Source organism: Notothenia rossii (genome assembly GCF_949606895.1).
Source record: "Notothenia rossii genome assembly, chromosome: 8".
NCBI classification, from domain to species: domain Eukaryota; kingdom Metazoa; phylum Chordata; class Actinopteri; order Perciformes; family Nototheniidae; genus Notothenia; species Notothenia rossii.
In genome coordinates this window covers 66,008,679-66,025,714 of record NC_136906.1, presented here as the reverse complement: position 1 = coordinate 66,025,714, position 17,036 = coordinate 66,008,679, and the positions used below count along the sequence as shown (strand labels likewise).

Genomic DNA, 17,036 nt, shown 5'->3' with positions numbered 1-17,036 from the left:
ATAACGTATGTTTGTCACAAAATCCCACGGCACACCTGGACTTGCCTCACGGCACACCAGTGTGCCGCGGCACACCGTTTGGGAACCACTGAGCTAGGCTATTGCCTACAGTACATTGTGTGCTCACAGGGACAGCTAATGCATTAGCTAGCTAGCCTATTGCTAGCTAGCTAATGCGTTAGCTAGGCTATTGCCTAAAGTACACAGGGTCAAATTAACACCATTCACTGACCAAATTCCGGTGAAATATGCAAGCTGCTGGTAGATTTGCTTCCCTCATTGACAACGGTAATCTATTTGAACATTATAGCCACTTGACTTGTCCGGTGAATCAATGAGACTACTATGATTGCTTATACTATCCTTTGTTTGATTAGCTTAGACGTTAGGTTACCTTATTAATAGTAAAAAATAATAAAGGGTCCATTATTTGTCAACCTGCCTAGACTAAAGTTACTGTCTGGTGGAAATTAGCCTGTTACTGTCTTTAAGACTTTACATGGTTTACATACATAATAATAACATGGTGGTAACATAATAACGTAACATACTAATCACAGTGTTTCCCACATAATTTGATTCTATTTGTGGGGGCACCGCACCGCACCCCCCCGCAAGAAAAGCCAAAGGCCCCTTTACCTATTCGGGTGGCATAATACATGCGAGTTCATGGCTACTGTAGACAACGATCTTGTTGCTCTGTGTTGCGTTGTTAATGAGTGAAACACACCGGAGTTGAGGATCTGTGGGGTTTATCCTCCCAAAAATATCATTTACAATTCAGGCATTTAGCAGACGCCTTATTGCAAAGCGACTTACAATTACCAATTACAGGGACATTCTCCCTGGAGTAACCGAGGGCTAAGTGCCTTACTAAAGGGCACACTAGTAGTGGTGTTCCAGGCAGGATTTGAACTCGCAATCTTCCGACCATCAGCCCACCTCACTATCCATTAGACCAGGGGTTCCCAACCTTTTTCACCCAGGGCCCCCCCAAATGACTCCTGTTGGAATTTGCGACCCCCCAAAACTTTGAAACTTTAATTATCGCTGTTGCCGATCTGCCCCCCTGCCCGATCTGTACTGTGCATGTGCGAGATGGTCTGCCATACTGGACAACTCCGTACGGCAACCCAACTAGGACACTTGACACAGTGGCGTTTGCCAAAGCACAAAAAGAAAATGGATTTAACTTCTGTTTGGCAGTTATCATACTGAATAAATATTTACTGTGAATGTATGCAAAAATGTATGGCATATAGCTGTCTAACAGAAGTTAAATCTATGTCTCACTTATTCTGACAATGTACTTAACCCCAAATAAAAGAACCCAATAAAAAGAGTTGTTAAATAAAAGTGAAGTCACGTTGTCATAACAATAACTCATCTCTCCCGGTTTTTTTGTGTTCTTTTTCTGCTTTGCCAAACGCCACTGTGTGAAGTGTCCTATTACAGTTGCCGTATGTAGTTGTCCAGTATGGCGGACCATCTCGCACATGCGCAGTACAGATCGGGCAGGGGGGCAGATCGGGTAGTGACAGCCGTGCCTGGTAACAGCGGAAAGTTTAAAAGTCTCAAAAATGCTACAACTACTGTCACAACTGGATGAATGTGAAGTGTTTTGTTAAAGGAGGATGAAAGCGTAATTAAGGAGCACTATTGGAGTGACTTTATTGGTTATTGGACTCAGGATTAATGAATTTGGATGCCCGCTGTATGAAGAAATTAAAGGACGGCGCAAGTGGAAACAATTCACAAAGGGATTCAACTGTTTAAAACACATGCTCAAAGTAAGCCGGATTTTGGCGATGTGTTTATGTGGATTCAAAAATCGTAAATAATCTACAAAATGGAGGAGACCGATCTGATCGGAGCAACTGTGACAAATAATCCAACTGAAACCGGCACTTTACGCGCAGAAGAAACATTTATATTAAAGAAAAAATGATACATTTCTGTCTTTGTATGCTTTTATTAGCTACTAACTTGCAAATGTATGCATCATATTTATTTCAAATGTCGAAGAACAGGACACTTCAAAAGAATATACTATGTCTCATAAATAAATGGTAATATGGTTGCATAGGCCTATATAAAAAAAAATGAAAAACTGGCATATTAAACAGGTAAATCAAATGCTTGTCTGCCATGGAACAGGTAGCAGAGAGAAGACGAGGTTCAAGTAGGTTCATTAATGTGAACCTTGGGCTTGCACGCCCGCAGCCAGGGATGGAATGTCCGGTGTAATGTGAGTGACAGCCAGTCTAAAGTCGTTGTGAACGTCCAGTGTGTTGCGTGCTTTTGTCTTGATGGCAACAAGTGCGCTGAAGGCTGTTTCTGATAGATATGTCGTACTGAATGGGAGTATAATCCTTGTCGTGGCATGCAGTGTGATCTTTGGAGCGAGGCTTGGTCCTTTGAGAATCCCAAACTTTTTGAATCCTTTTTCCTGGAAGTATTTCTTTGACAGCGAGTCAGCTTGGATGTCGGTGAGCTCATCTTCGCAATCCAGGTATTCCACATCCTCAACTTTGGCAATAAAGGGATCTAAAACCCACAATTCCTTGGAGACATACTCGTCTATGTCAGCGAACCGTGATTGCATTTCCGTTTGCAGTGCGTTCATATGGCGGATGAACTCGCGACGTACAGACACAGGCACCGTTTCAGGATTGTTTTGGGATTGTTTCAGCAGTAGTGGAAACTGTTGCAGCTCCCCCCTCTCCATTTTTCCGACCCTGTACTCCAGTTTGTGCACAAATGCATCATTGGAGAATGTTGGACTCCACGCCTTGCAGACGCTTGTTTGTTTCATTGTAGAGACTGAAGGTGTCGGCCAGGTATGCTGTTTTAATCCAGAATGACTCAGTCACTTGCTCTGACAGTGCGCGGTTACGAGTTTGTAGAAACTCTTCAATTTTTTCCTTCAGTTCTACAAAGCATGCCAGCACTCGGCCGCGTGAGAGCCAGTGCACCTCGGTGTGCAGGAGGAGGGTTTGGCACGCTTCATCCTCGCACAAGTCTGCGAATAGACGCTTGTTGGTGGGGCGACCTTTGATGAAATTGACTATTTTAATAACAGTTGAGAGTGTTTCGCTGAGGTCTTCTGACAGTTTCTTGCTGGCCAGGGCCTGGCGATGTATCACACAGTGAAATATTGTGCAGTGTGGGGCCTTTTCTTTCAAGCGACTGTTAAATCTCTTGTTTTTCCCCATCATTGAGGCAGCTCCGTCTGTGCAACATGCAACTAAATTCTCATAGGGAAGCTTGTGGGATGAGAGGTAAGAATCCACTGCAGTAAAAATGTCCTCACCCCGGGTGGTATTGGTAAGGTTGACTGACATAAGAATGTCCTGCTTCAAATCTTCCCCATCGATATATTGCACAAAAACGATCAGCACAGCCTCGTCGGCTACAGTTGTGGTTTCATCAAGTTGTATGGCAAATGGCCCCTTTCCAAGCTTTTCGAGCAGCTGCAGCTCGCAGTTACTTGACATCTTCTCAATTCTGTCTTTCACCGTATTGTTTGACAGTGGTACAGTTTTTAGCTTCTCCGCCACCTGCGGGCCGCACAGTTTCTCAACCATCTTAATGCAAGCTGGCTTAATGAGCTGCTCGCCAATGTTGTGCGGTTTCTTTGCCTTTGCTATTAAAAGTGCACATTCAAAAGAGGCCTCGCTGCCAGCCCTAACAAACGCTGTTCTAATATCCATTGGCTTGTTCGCCTTTGCAAGGCGTTGTTTCTTTATGAAAAAGTCCCGATCACGCCTGTTTCTGGGTGCATGGTCTGTTGATGTCTCTTCATTTTGCTGGGTTTCATGCTTTCGTTGGCTAGCTTCTCTCTGCATATCACACACTCTGGGCGGGTTTTGTCCGTTCCCTCCATGAAACCGAAGTTAAGATAGCTCTCTGGGTAGGTCCTCATTTTCTTTTTGATTGCAGATGAGCTGTCATCTCCTTTACGTTTTTCAGACATTTTAAGACAAAAATATTCACCTTATGAAGTCGGTCGCTAGCTAGCAAGCGCAGCAAACTGTTATTATTATGAAAGCTGACACAGTAACGTCAATGTTGGCGCCAATCGGAGGAGTATCAGATGAATTTTTTGAATTTTAATTTTAGTTAATCAATTAATTTCTATATTTTATTGTAATGTAGACAAGGCTTTTAGCGCCAATCATGTATTGCGTTACAATATGTAAAAAAAAAATATATTTAAAAAAAAATTATATGTACATTCTTTTTTTATTTTTTATTCTAAATATGATATTAGGCCTCAAATCATCTGAGGTCTGGCGGCCCCCCTGCGATCTTTGGCGACCCCCCAAGGGGGTCGCGACCCCCAGGTTGGGAACCACTGTACATCATCACCACCATCCAACGCCTAATGAAGGCCACCATCGCCACTGAAGTCCGGGAATCTGGCCTGTATTCTGTCCAGATTGACACCACACAGGACATCACAGCCCAAGATCAGTGCTCTGTTGTCATACGATATGTGACAGACATTGTTCATGAGCGACTTGTTGCTGTGATTAAATGTCAGGCATACACTGGGCAGTACTTTGCCCAACTTGTTGTGAATGAAGTGCTGGCGACCATGAAACTGGATGTGAGGCAGTGTATTGGAAATTCCACAGACGGGGCCTCCAATATGCAAGGCCAATATAAAGGCTTCTCTGCACTGCTCACCAAAATGTCCCCCACCCATATCCATGTATGGTGCTACGCACACATCCTGAACCTCGTCCTGGCAGACACAACACAGTGTGTATTGGCAAGTGGGTCTTTTTTTCCCCTGTTGAACAACATCGCTGTCTTCATCAGAGAGTCCTACCAGAGGATGAACATCTGGGAGAAGGAGAGCAAAGACCCAAGACACAGACGTCTCGCCCCGATTGGAGAGACACGCTGGTGGTCCAAAGACGTTGCTGTGACTAAGGTATTTGGCTCTTTTGGAAAGCCAGATAATGCCCTGTATGTTGTCGTTCATACCCTCTCCGCCATTCAAGATGGACAGACCATCGACGCCACTGCACGGGCTTGGCAGGGAAAACGGGGGAGTGGCTGCACCCGTAGGATAGAAAAGGGGGAAGTGACGTCTGACTCAGAGGTTGCGCAGCTGTGGAGAACATTCTGTTACTGATTTTAGGCTAGTTAGCTAGCAGCTTTATTGTTTTGGGTGCAGTCACTTTTGCCTCCACTTGCTGTTCAAATACATTTTGAAAGAAAAAGTAAATCTGTTTACAGTTCTGTTTCATATGGGTGTTGAGAAATGTATCCATAGATTTAGTCCCTAATTTTGCTCTCAAAGTGCACCAGATTGATGCATTTAACTTCAACATTTAAAAAAAGATCTTCCCGGGGGAGCATGCCCCCGGACCCCCCTAGAGGAGGTGTGGTCCACCACCTGCCCACACACCCTGTCAAATTGTCCCACCCACATTGAGGATGTTTCCTATGCCCATGTTTTATTCCATGCGTCAAGTCAAGCAAATTGGGTCAAAATGTTATTGCATCAATGATATGTTAACAATAAAATCAATAAATATATGCTGTAATTATTTTTGCTCTAGGCAACTCAAGGGCTCAGGTAATGTGATTACTATATGAATAATGGTCCAAAATAACATTAAATGCATAGGGTTTTGTTAAGTAACATACTTTCGTCGCCGGCCGGCGAAAGTATGTTACTGTTGTCATACGATATGTGACAGACATTGTTCATGAGCGACTTGTTGTATAAGTATAAGTGGGACTGTCTGTCAATTAATTCCCGGGCCACTTTTTCCTCCCAGTCCGCCCCTGTCCACGGACCCGGTTCCAGGGCCGAAATCGCGTCATTTGCAGGAAACAACGTCTAAGGAACCTTAATATTTAATAAACTATGAATATTTTATATCCATATAACGGGAAAAAACTAATTGAACTGATCTTTTTCATTTTTCTTTCGAAAAAAACACAATGCTAACAGTGAGCCTCTGAATTAGCCTGGAGCGAAAAATGCTAACCTATTACTGCACCGAAAATCACTCCTAGCTCCCTTATTACTTATACTAGCTGCACATTCAACACATCGTTTATGATCGTAAAGACACATCTAACGGTGCCCACCTCAACACTGAAAGATACAAACTCGCGACGTTATCAACAAAAACGTACATCAAAACAAGTGGCGCTAGGTAGCCCACAACGCTAACATGGCTTACCTTCGTCTTTGTCTGGTCTAAACTGGTCTTCAATGGCATTAAAACGATAACAACGATGATGTAGTTAATCCATAGGTTAATATCCAATGTGACTGTGTCCCCTTTGAAATGTTCTGATAATCTATAAGCAATAAAACTGCAATTCCATTTAAAAAAAGTAGAGCAGGCCATTCCTAGGCTCTGTAGCTTCATTGAATGCGCGAAGATGCTTTTTTTGCTAAATCTGTCTAAAAAGGTCAAATATCACTTGTTTGGCATCAATCTTGATACAGGGTACTTATTATATGTTGTACTTTGGATTCCTAAAGCTTTTAGTCTACTAACCCATCATCCAAGGTTAGTTTTCACTATAAGTACAACATATATTTTGGACGGACACTATAATTTACAGTTCTTTACCATGTTCAATCTGAATTTTCTTTAAAATAAAAAACATTTATATTGATTCTGACTTTTCTACATCCAACTCACAGGTTTATCATTACTTTGAGAAAAAAGATTATTAATTTAACCCTTTTAGAAGGGAAGATATGGTCATTTGTTCTGGGAATGTCATTTTCGAGCCTGAAACCTGAAAAAACAGGCTTGGGGCTTAAGAAACTTGGTTTATTGGAATATGAAGGACTTCATATTTCAGTTTCATGGATCGCACGCTTTAGATTCTAAGAGAAATGTGAAAATCAACATACAAACCAACATAACACTGACATTTCTGCCAGCAGATAATTATATCCACACATAATGAGGCAAATATCATTTAAGTGTCACTGAAGTAGGCTTTTCTGTGTGTCAATTTAAAGGCATGAAAGACGGAATGCAGACAAACATCCACTCATGCTTCCTTTGAAAATGATTTCCTGCACGCCTGCTTGCACATGCACAAAAACAAACACTCCCGCACCACAATCAGCAGAGAGAACAGAGGGGGGAGGGGCGAAGAGAGGATGATGTCACCCCTGTAGACAGCTTAGCCGAGGCTTGAGATAATGGTGACATTTCAGGGAAGGTGATGTCATTCTTCCACTGCTACCTTCCCTCCTCCCTTTCTTTCACCCACTGCCCTCCTGTTCCCCCTCCCTCCTCTCCTCATCCTCAGTGCAGGTGGCTTGCCGGGCTCTTTGAATTACAGCGCAAAATAATTAGCTATTGAAACCCCTCCCCCCTCTCTTCTCTTTTCCATGCTCATAGCTGCGATGTGTGAGACCCTTAATGTGTGTGAGTGTGATGTGGATGTCATGGGTTTGAATGTGGGTGTTATGTGTTTTAACATGTGGGTGTACATTATGATGTGGCTGTTCTTTCTCTTGCAGCATTTTAATGTTTGGAAACATTTGTGTACATCACTATTTGCTCGTTCATGTTCCTGCCTATGTGTGTGTGTGAGCATGTGTGTATACAGTATTTGGGGTTTCTACCCTGGGTCCCAGCTGCCCACTGAGACCAATCAGGCGGAGAGCTGCCAGGCTGCAGGGCTGGTTGGCATCGAGAGTCTCGCTGAGCTCCTCGCCCTTAGGATCTGCTCATTTAAGGTTTCCCTGACTTCACACAAACCCTGTTTCGTCCCAGAAATGTATTGTACTATGTATTACAGTCAGCGGTTAAGGCTTAAGTGTTTTTATCCCCTCCACAGCCTTGTGCTGGCTGTGAAAATGTGCATGCTGGGGGGTAGTTAAATTCAAAAAGGATTTGGAAACAAGACACGTGTGCAAAATCTTATAATACACCTTCAACACAAATACATGACTTCTGTATGGTAGGCTACATAAAGGTAACTTCACTTTCCAGGCAGTGAAATCCGAAGGTTTACCTTGCATTTGCATATTATGGAGATTTGGTTTAACCTACTTCAGCACACTTGGCTGATTGCCAAAGATAGTGATGCTTCAAAGCCTAAAGGCAGTTGTACCTCTAGTCTCAGCGCTGAGCTGGAGGCTTCTCACCAGCAGTATTTTTATCCCTGAAAACTCACCGTTAGAGCCGTGCACTTTCCCTGCCAAGTTCTGGTGCACTGTCTTTCTTCCTCTGTCGAGAGCACTCAAAGCACCGTGTGTGAGCTGTAAACAAGTTCCCACCCCCCACCCACACCGCCACACACACTCAGGCTGTATCTGGGCAAAAAGAGCTTTCTGAAACCATAAGCTTCTGTCTTATCATATGATTGCTTTTTTTCGTGTCACACTCTTGAATCACGGGGCACAGAAGGCTTCCCTTCGCACCTAGAGGAAGTCGACCAGAAACCAGAGCACATGTTACCACCGTAGAAAGAACAACTGTCTACGAATGTGTGTGCAGAATATGAACATGAGCAATAACAAGGCAGCATGGCAGCTAAACAATGCAGAAATGAAACACATGACACACTGTTATTCTTCTTTAAACACAAACTGTGGCTCAGGATGGAGCAATGTTTTTACCGATTCAAGACCTCAAGCAACAACATTCATCAGCAATTTAAGTAAAGTTTGAGTAACATTTGACTTTGAGGGTCTTTAGATATTTAGAAATGCATTTTGAATAAAAATGTTGTTAATATAATACATTGCAGTATTGCGTTTTGATGCAATGACAGTTTCAACTATTCCAAATGGGTATTTTCAAAGAGTTTTTAATGGATGCATGCTTATATCAGGTGTCAAAGAGCTGACGTTTACTTGGTTATATTATATTTGGCAAATCAAACGCACCTACTCCACACTTGCGTAATTTTCTCATCTCATTTGACCTGGTTTTTCAGATTTCTCATCACTACGAAGAGCATTGCACCTGTACACAGTGCGAGATAAAAGTAAATTACTGAATGATGACATCTCATGTGATGTTTGCATGCTAGCTAGTCATGACGACTGATGGAAAAAAAAGCTTTCCATCTTCAGGCTTTAGATTAATAACATCAAACAAGTAGAATGAGGTGAATTTCCAAATGTTGACAGAACAGGAGGGTGGAAACCATTCAGCGTGAAGAGCTATAAGTGCAAAAGAGGTTCTGATGTGTGGCGTGCAACAGATTTTTTATGTGAGTTAGTCGACCTCAGTTTTCCCTGGGGACCCTTTTTAGCCTTTTATTCAAAGTGAAGTTGACAACATCATTCTCAATTTGATTGCCTCACCTGATGTGTGAAAATTGTGTTGGGCTCCCACGGGATGAATCATCAATTATTGAAACGTTAGTATAAAGTATGTGCTCTTAAGGTATGGATGGTAAATCATTCATATCCTGGTGGCTTTTGACATACAGTCTTACATTTTATGAGCACTGAGCCCTGTCCGTTACATACACATACACAAATAGATACTACCACTTATTTTTCAAATTGTTCAATGTAATGTCAGAAGAAAACAATCAAGAAAACATTTTGAAGGCTTGATTAAATAGACTACCAATTAAAACCTCTTTAATGGATTAATGAGTTCAATACTTTGTAGACTTTATATCCTATAAGGACTCACAGCAACCCTGACACACACACACACACACCCAGACACACACTCTCATTTTACTTGTGGAGAATATGGAGGAAATGAAAGACGTGTGCCATGTGATGGGAAGTTGTTTTAATTTGCCATGAAAACAAACAGGTGCACTTGCACATGAATTAGCCCGCCCCCCTGTTTGGTAAACATACACTCAGATGTAACGACAGATGGCATTCTCAATCCAGGAACATTCATCTGCGACTCGCTGGAGATCGTGAATGGAGGGTCCCCCAGGACACGGTGCTGTCAGGCTGATGGACTCATTAGACACGCTTCAATGTCTGTACAGGAGTGGGCCTATCACCCCTGGGCTGTTTGCAACACCGTTTCTCCTTTACGGATAGGCAGTAGTGACACTAATTAAGATGTAGAGACATTCTCCGGCACATGAGGTGTCACTGAAGATACCTGCAGTAATACTAAATGCTCTCAGGGTCCCTGTAGTTAGGCCTGTATTCAATTAGTGGCAGCACAGGTGCATCCTAGAGCTATTGGCTAACCTTTTGAGGTAATCGATTCATGTCATAATGGTACTACTCCTAATAGCTAGTGGTGATTATTATATTAGTACTTATGTGTTTGAACTGAAGTTGTAAGACATGCATAACAAATGTAGTTTGGAGACAAAAAATACTTTATTATTTCACCTTGACAGCCTATTAGAAAGTGAGAAATGCAACGACCACTTTAAAAGGAATTGTTAACAGCAGATTTAATTGATGAATAGAAATTGAGGCAGTCATCAACAAAGTTTCTTGCTATATAGTAAGTAGTTTCAAAAATATTTAGCTTGAGATGTTCTGCAGCCTGAATTTAGCCAGTGGTAGAGGGGGTGGCGCTTGGGTTGAGTGTCCAGAAGGCAGAACAGATCTACGAGGATTATACCATGGTCAAAAAGCTGTTTAGTTTTTGGTGTTTAACAACCAAGTATCTTGTCCTGTGTTTAATCATTTGAGGGTCCTGGCATTTGCCCATACCCAGTCGCTCGCTGTGAATTCTCCAGTCTCTTTTTACACATGGGCTCAATCAGAAACGTTGACATTTTACCAGGAACGTGGCAGGGTAAAGTCAGGTTAATGGACACTTACATTATGACATAATAATGTATAGATTATTAGGGTTGAAGTGCATGTGTGAGGGGGCTGTAATGACAAATGGCTTAGATGTAGCATTTCAAATTAAATAACAGTCTATTTTGAGGAGTTGAATCAATTTGATTAAATCCTAACGCATAGATTGCACAGCCGACATATTACCAGGCTGTCATCATACTCATTCCTGAGCTGGATTTCCCCTGATCAGGCTGACAGGACACAAAAGGAATGTTGTGGTGCATTGGACACTTTCATCTCTGATGCCCATTGTTGGCCATCTGGGCTGTGGCCTTTCCCCCCTGATATGTGCACACAAATGCTGTTTATGAACTGCAGGTGGCTTGGTAGGGGTCACAGAGGTCCCAGAGGGAGACCACAGAAGAGCCGCTTAGGGGATGACATCACTTAATCCTGGTATGTCAACGCCTAAATCATCACAGGAGCAGAGACTGTGTGCAGCATTGTGTATGCATGTGTGTGGGAGGTGATTCTGATGTCATTGTTTGCCCCCGCTTCGGCCCCAAAGTCCTGTCCGCCCACCTAAAAGAGGAACGTTTATGTAGCTATTTCTGTCCACCCGCATGCCTCTCCCTAGACTTTCCACGAAGAAAACTTCCCTTGCTAATTTGCGGTCAAAACTTCAAAGCCATTGCTCTAAAGAAAATCCAGTCAGACAAACCGGTAGGGCTTTTCAGAAACAAGAAGTCAGCATGTGTATGAATAGTTCAAATAACGTCCACTTCTTGGAATGTAGGCCTAAACGTATGAAAACCAATACTAAAAATAACACCACATGTTCCCTTTGAGATGAGATTCTGGATATGAGGATTATGAATGACAGACCAACAAACTTTATGGGGTTTATAATAAACACTACTAGTAAGTATGTTAAAGATTTTGTTGGTTAAAGATGGCAAACGTCTGTTTAAAACATAACAAGCGATATGAAAAGCCATGCTATTTGTCCATTTCGCAGATTTTTCCAAGCTAGATGGAACCGATGGTTTCTGATTTCATTCTTGACGACTGGGGCAGTCACACAAAAGGTCAAGGGTCAGATGATGCATGTGACCTCAGGAATCCAAATCCTCCTTCTGTATTTAAACCCTACTTGGAGCTTAAGTCATGGACTTATGGCCATGAAAGCAGGCTAAATGGATCTTATAGTGAGTCATAGGTTTCGTGATGAGGTCATTACTACAATGGTGACCCATGATTTATTTTATTCTCTATGAAACATTTTACTGGTCTTACTATGAAAAAAATACAGCTGGCATCATCTGGATCCATCACCTTTATCTTCTGTGGCAACAACAAGACTCGCTTTGCGGAAAATACACTGTAATTAAGTGATGGTGTCATCCGTAACATTACCCTTTTCATGGGTTGTTTACTCGACTTCTTTTGATCCCACACCAGTTGTGCTACCAGACATGGCGGCAGTGCTTGGAGGGAGGGGTGGGGCACATGCTTATTCAGACACACTCGGCAGACAAACAATGAGCAAAATCGTTCAACAAACAGTATGCAAAATCAGCCGTGATGGTTGCAGCCATAATGCTACTGAAACCATTCAGAGTGTAACGTCTTTTCAGCGCTTACTATGCTGCCGTGGCATGAACTGACGTGGTGCGGATAATCGTTTCTAAAAACATTTCTTATGAGACAAGATGGCTCTAGGTGTTATTTTTTCATGACATGCATAAAATATATTCATGACATTAAATCTAATGACGGATTTTCTGTAGGCTATGCATAAATGTAATTTGCAGACACAAAAGTGTGCCTTGCATGAAAATATTTAGTTTCTTTATTTTGTTCAAATGTCCCAGTATCTTATGTAAAAGCAACCATAAATCATGTTTTAATGACAACTTTAAGGGATGTAGAAAATCCCCAAAACTATTTTTTACTCAATGGCAACCACACAGGAAATGAGGTCATCTCCTCTGTCAAGTCATTTCACCAGCTACTGAACACATGACATCATTGTGGGTTTTGGTTGGCTCCCCTGCACTGTATGTTTGATATAATAACCTCTTTGAGATGTCACCAAGATCATAGACAATCTAAAAATATGGTACACAAACTATTTTATATTGTTGATGTATTCTAAATTATTACGTAACTTATTGATGCCCAGAACTATGTGCAATAAAGACATGTTTTTAGAGCAACAACAGGAGAAAAAAAATTTCGTGATTCATTTTGTATCTTTTGTCTGTGGAAAAAGCTTTAAATCCTCCATCTCACTTTTGCCTCGGAGACAACTCTTCCTATCTCCCGTTGGTTGTAGCACACAAGACAGTGAAATGTATTTCCAGCGCTGTTCACAGTGTCCTTAATGCACCCAGATCTGTACTTCCATTCCTTCACTGCTGAAAAGCAGCGGAGGCAGTCATGCTGACAGTTGCCTCTCTTCAAAGCCTCTTTAATGGCACGTCAATTCCTGCTTCCCCTGGGACGGTGACTGAGGGAAGATGAGGAGGCTGACTGTGACTGCTGGCTATGGAGGACCAGTCAGCTGCAGCTCACATCCACTATGCCAAAATCTACTCATCCTCTCTCAAGTAGGCAGAGACATATTCGCCTTTCTGAACTCCTGAATTTAAGGCATAGCTGTCACCATACTGTCTGAGCGCTCCTGGGTGATGATCGTTTGATCCACACAAAAATGCTCTGGGCACAAGACAATGTCTCCAGCCATTACTGCTAGCTAGCTGCCTGGCTGGTGTATTCTATTATTAACTATAGGCAGAGAAGATATCTCTTACAATTAAAATGTGTCTGCCTTGGAAACATCTTTATAAATATTTAATGCCATTTCTTGAAAATCGTAAGATTCTGATCGTAGCTCATGAAGTCATCATATTTTATTCTTAAGCTTTGAGCACAAGTGGCACCTTCTTTTGACTTGACTTCCTTGATCCTTAGATTGTATTAATGTGTATTCCCTCACTCGGTGTCTCTCAGATAAGAAATGACCCGAGGTAAAGTAACATATTCTTTGCCGGATTTACGAAGTGGACTATATTAGTCCCGACTGAAACATCTTTACAACTATTGGATGGGCTGTCGTGAAGTTAGTCATGCCCCCCTCAGGAGAAATGGTTATGACTTGAATTATCTCTTAAAGTCCAACTGAAATGAAGTGGCATTTTTGATACATCCACCTGCACTGCTAATCCCGTGTCCTTTATTCGCCTTTGAGGAAAACACATCATTAACCAGAAGAGAAAATATTTTTACATTTGAAATCAAAATGGCACACAATATTTTCACATTATTTAAATTAACATTAGTTGTTACGCCTAAATAGATGAAGAACATTTTCAATATATCTCATTAAATTGCTTCATGTCCTAAATGTGTCCTGTACTTTGGTTTAAGACCAAATGAAAATACTATCAGCTTCCTTTTTTTTTTACAGATTCTGATGTGATGAGTAGATTAGATAATGGATCTATGGTTTTATAAACCCTTTTTAATATGCAACATTAGCATCATTATGTTATGGATGTTAGCATTCAGGCATTTAGTATACAGTCAAACTGCTGTGCCTATAGTCTCACAGAGCTATTCATATAGCTTTAGATCCCTGTTAGGTAAAAATTAGGTAAATATTTCTTTAAGCAATATTTGGAGTGTGGAATAGCCCCACCCACCCACAGTGAAATTGGTAACATGAATTCAACTGACTGCAACCTGCAGGAATGTGCTGGTCTTGAAAAGCAGGTGGTCCCGGCCACAGGTGTGTTTGTCAAACTCCTGAAATGGAGCCACATCTGTCGAAATGGTAAAAGGGTACCAATACCATCCTGGCACACAGCCTCCTAACATCTGCTGCCCATGTGTTTGCTGTATGCAGCAGTGACAGGAGGCTGCGTAAGGCTCAGTCACCCAAAAAGCAAAGCCCCTGGGAAAAGAGGAAGGACGCCAGAGACAGTAAAGACAGTCAAATTGATTTGCAGCTCAGTCATGCAGCCTCCTCATTCCTTAAATTGACCAGAAAATAGATTTTTGAAGCATGAAATTCCTCAGTGGTAGCTGGATCATTTGTCTAACACAAATTTCAGCAAAGCCGCTGCTGAGGGGTACAAAGCTGCATTCAGCATATTCAAACATTTTAGGTGTGAAGAAATGGAGGGTGTTAGTTAAAATGCTCTGCACCACCACTCTATGTGCACTGACTAAGTTACTGGATAATGGCAGTCTAATTAAGACAACCTTAAAATTATTCAAAACATGTCCTGGATTGACTTAGTTACAGTATTAATCTAACTTCCCCTATTGGTTATTCTCAAGCTATTTATTTTCAAGATTACAGGGCTCATGCTGTGTTCCTGCCTGGCTTGCTTAAGTGCCTCTGCTTTAATGTGAAGAGCGCTTGCAACTGACGAAATGGGCAAAGTCTGTCCTCAGATCTTTAGAGGCTCCGGCTGATCAGAGGGCAGCTGTCACACCTCCAGGCAATCTCCAGCAGCACAGTGGAGATCCTTTAGAGCTGCTGACCCTCCTGAGACGCACCGGGGCAGCCCAGGAAGCTGCACAAATGTGAGAACTTTCAAAGAAACGAGCAGCTGCTCAATTGATTTGTGTTGCTGTATCTCTAAAACATGTCAGAGAGGTGATGTTGTGGAATTCCACTGGCTCTTTCATTTCTACTTATCCGAGACAGGATAATTGATTTGGTTGATAAATGATTTTTGTAAAAGTTGCTATGTAGGGCAGAGCTGAATAAATAAACGAGGGGCAATTAGCGATACTAAGTTCCCAGCATTTGGATGATTTCAAATTCTCTTTCCACGAGGAGTACATCCAGTTTTTAATTATACCATAATTACAACCAGCTAGTGTGTCAAGATGATAAGAACAAGGCTGAGCAGTATTTGGAAGATTTGAGCCCGAGCATTATGGACTTCTTTCAATAGGAATGAATATTTCAAATGATAATCCCTTCCTTGGCATTTTTCAAGTTATTTGCATAATAATAGTACATCCTGTGGAATCCAAACTCAGAGGAAGTGTGTGTCAGTTTAGAGGAAGAGAGAGGATTTTGCTTTCTATTCACAGACCTGTCCAACATCTCTCATTTTTCCTGCTCTCTCTGCCAGTCCTTTCCGGCGACGGTGATGTGCTTAAAATGCTGAGCGCACAATGTTTTCATGGAGACAATACCTCTGTGCTTTAATTTCCTGGAATTATTCCTCCTGGCTGTGAAGCCTGGCTTGGTGCTCTGCTCTATCCAATTAGCTTCAGACAGCAGAGTCGATCTTCTACAGGCCAAACAAAAAAGAGAAAAAAAGGTGAATAGGTCATTTCACGGATGAGCACAGCGTACGGTTGATCCCCCCCTGAAACCCAAAGATATGTAAATTCTCATAGCTTGGGGGGGTGACGTAATGTAACACATAAAATCTTCAAAATCATGACACATATGGGCCTCTGAGAACCGCCCATAGTACGGTGAAAGACAGAGACACGTATTGAAAGGGGGGATTTACAGCCCCCTGAAATGCAACTTTAAATTAGGTGAGTCATCGGATGCTCCAGGCCATTTGTAGAGGCCTTCAAGGGTTGTTTGTCTTGCAGACATCCCCTCTGACATTAATGAGGCCTTGGCCAGCAAAGGAAATAATATTGCCGACCTTTAGTTATAAAGGTCTGCATTGAAAATAAGACTTTAGTGCTGACCCTGCAACATCTGCAACATTTCTTAGGGGTGCTGACAGTTCACATTTCAACCTTGAAGATCAAACCTTCTGATGTCTGATTTGTTTTATGCTTGCTATGATTCCTTTAATCTCAACCATACACTCCAAGTAGATCACTGTTTAGCTCCCATGAGCTAAACTTGGTCTTGACCTTAAGTATATGGTAGAAACTCCAATTCCCTATGAGAAATCCAGCTGTGACGATAGCTAAATGCAGTGTGATCTTTATCTAGTAATTCCTCAGGCTACCAGGAACCCAGGGGACTTAAGCAATTCATTTGGGGAACAAAGTCAGCTTCCATTATATACAACAGAGCATGCATACAGACTAGCTTAAATGCATGTGCTCACCCACACCCACATGCAAAGTTGCAGGACTAACACAAATTAGTAAAAGTCCCATTTTTATCAGGGGACTGTTGAAACTCTTTACTGAAGCAATAGTTCAACATTATTCAATGTTATTCCAAGAGTTCTCTCGTGTCCCTACGTTGAATAGGAAGCTAGGGCTAGCTGTTTAGGTTAGCTTAGCACGAAGACTGGAT

General features: G+C 42.0%; 1 protein-coding gene across 1 annotated transcript in view; it reads left to right on the top strand.

The window, feature by feature from the left end:
* Window positions 1-17,036, top strand: part of bmf2 (BCL2 modifying factor 2) — a 45,924-nt gene that overhangs the window by 9,521 nt on the left and 19,367 nt on the right. The window lies entirely within an intron of this gene.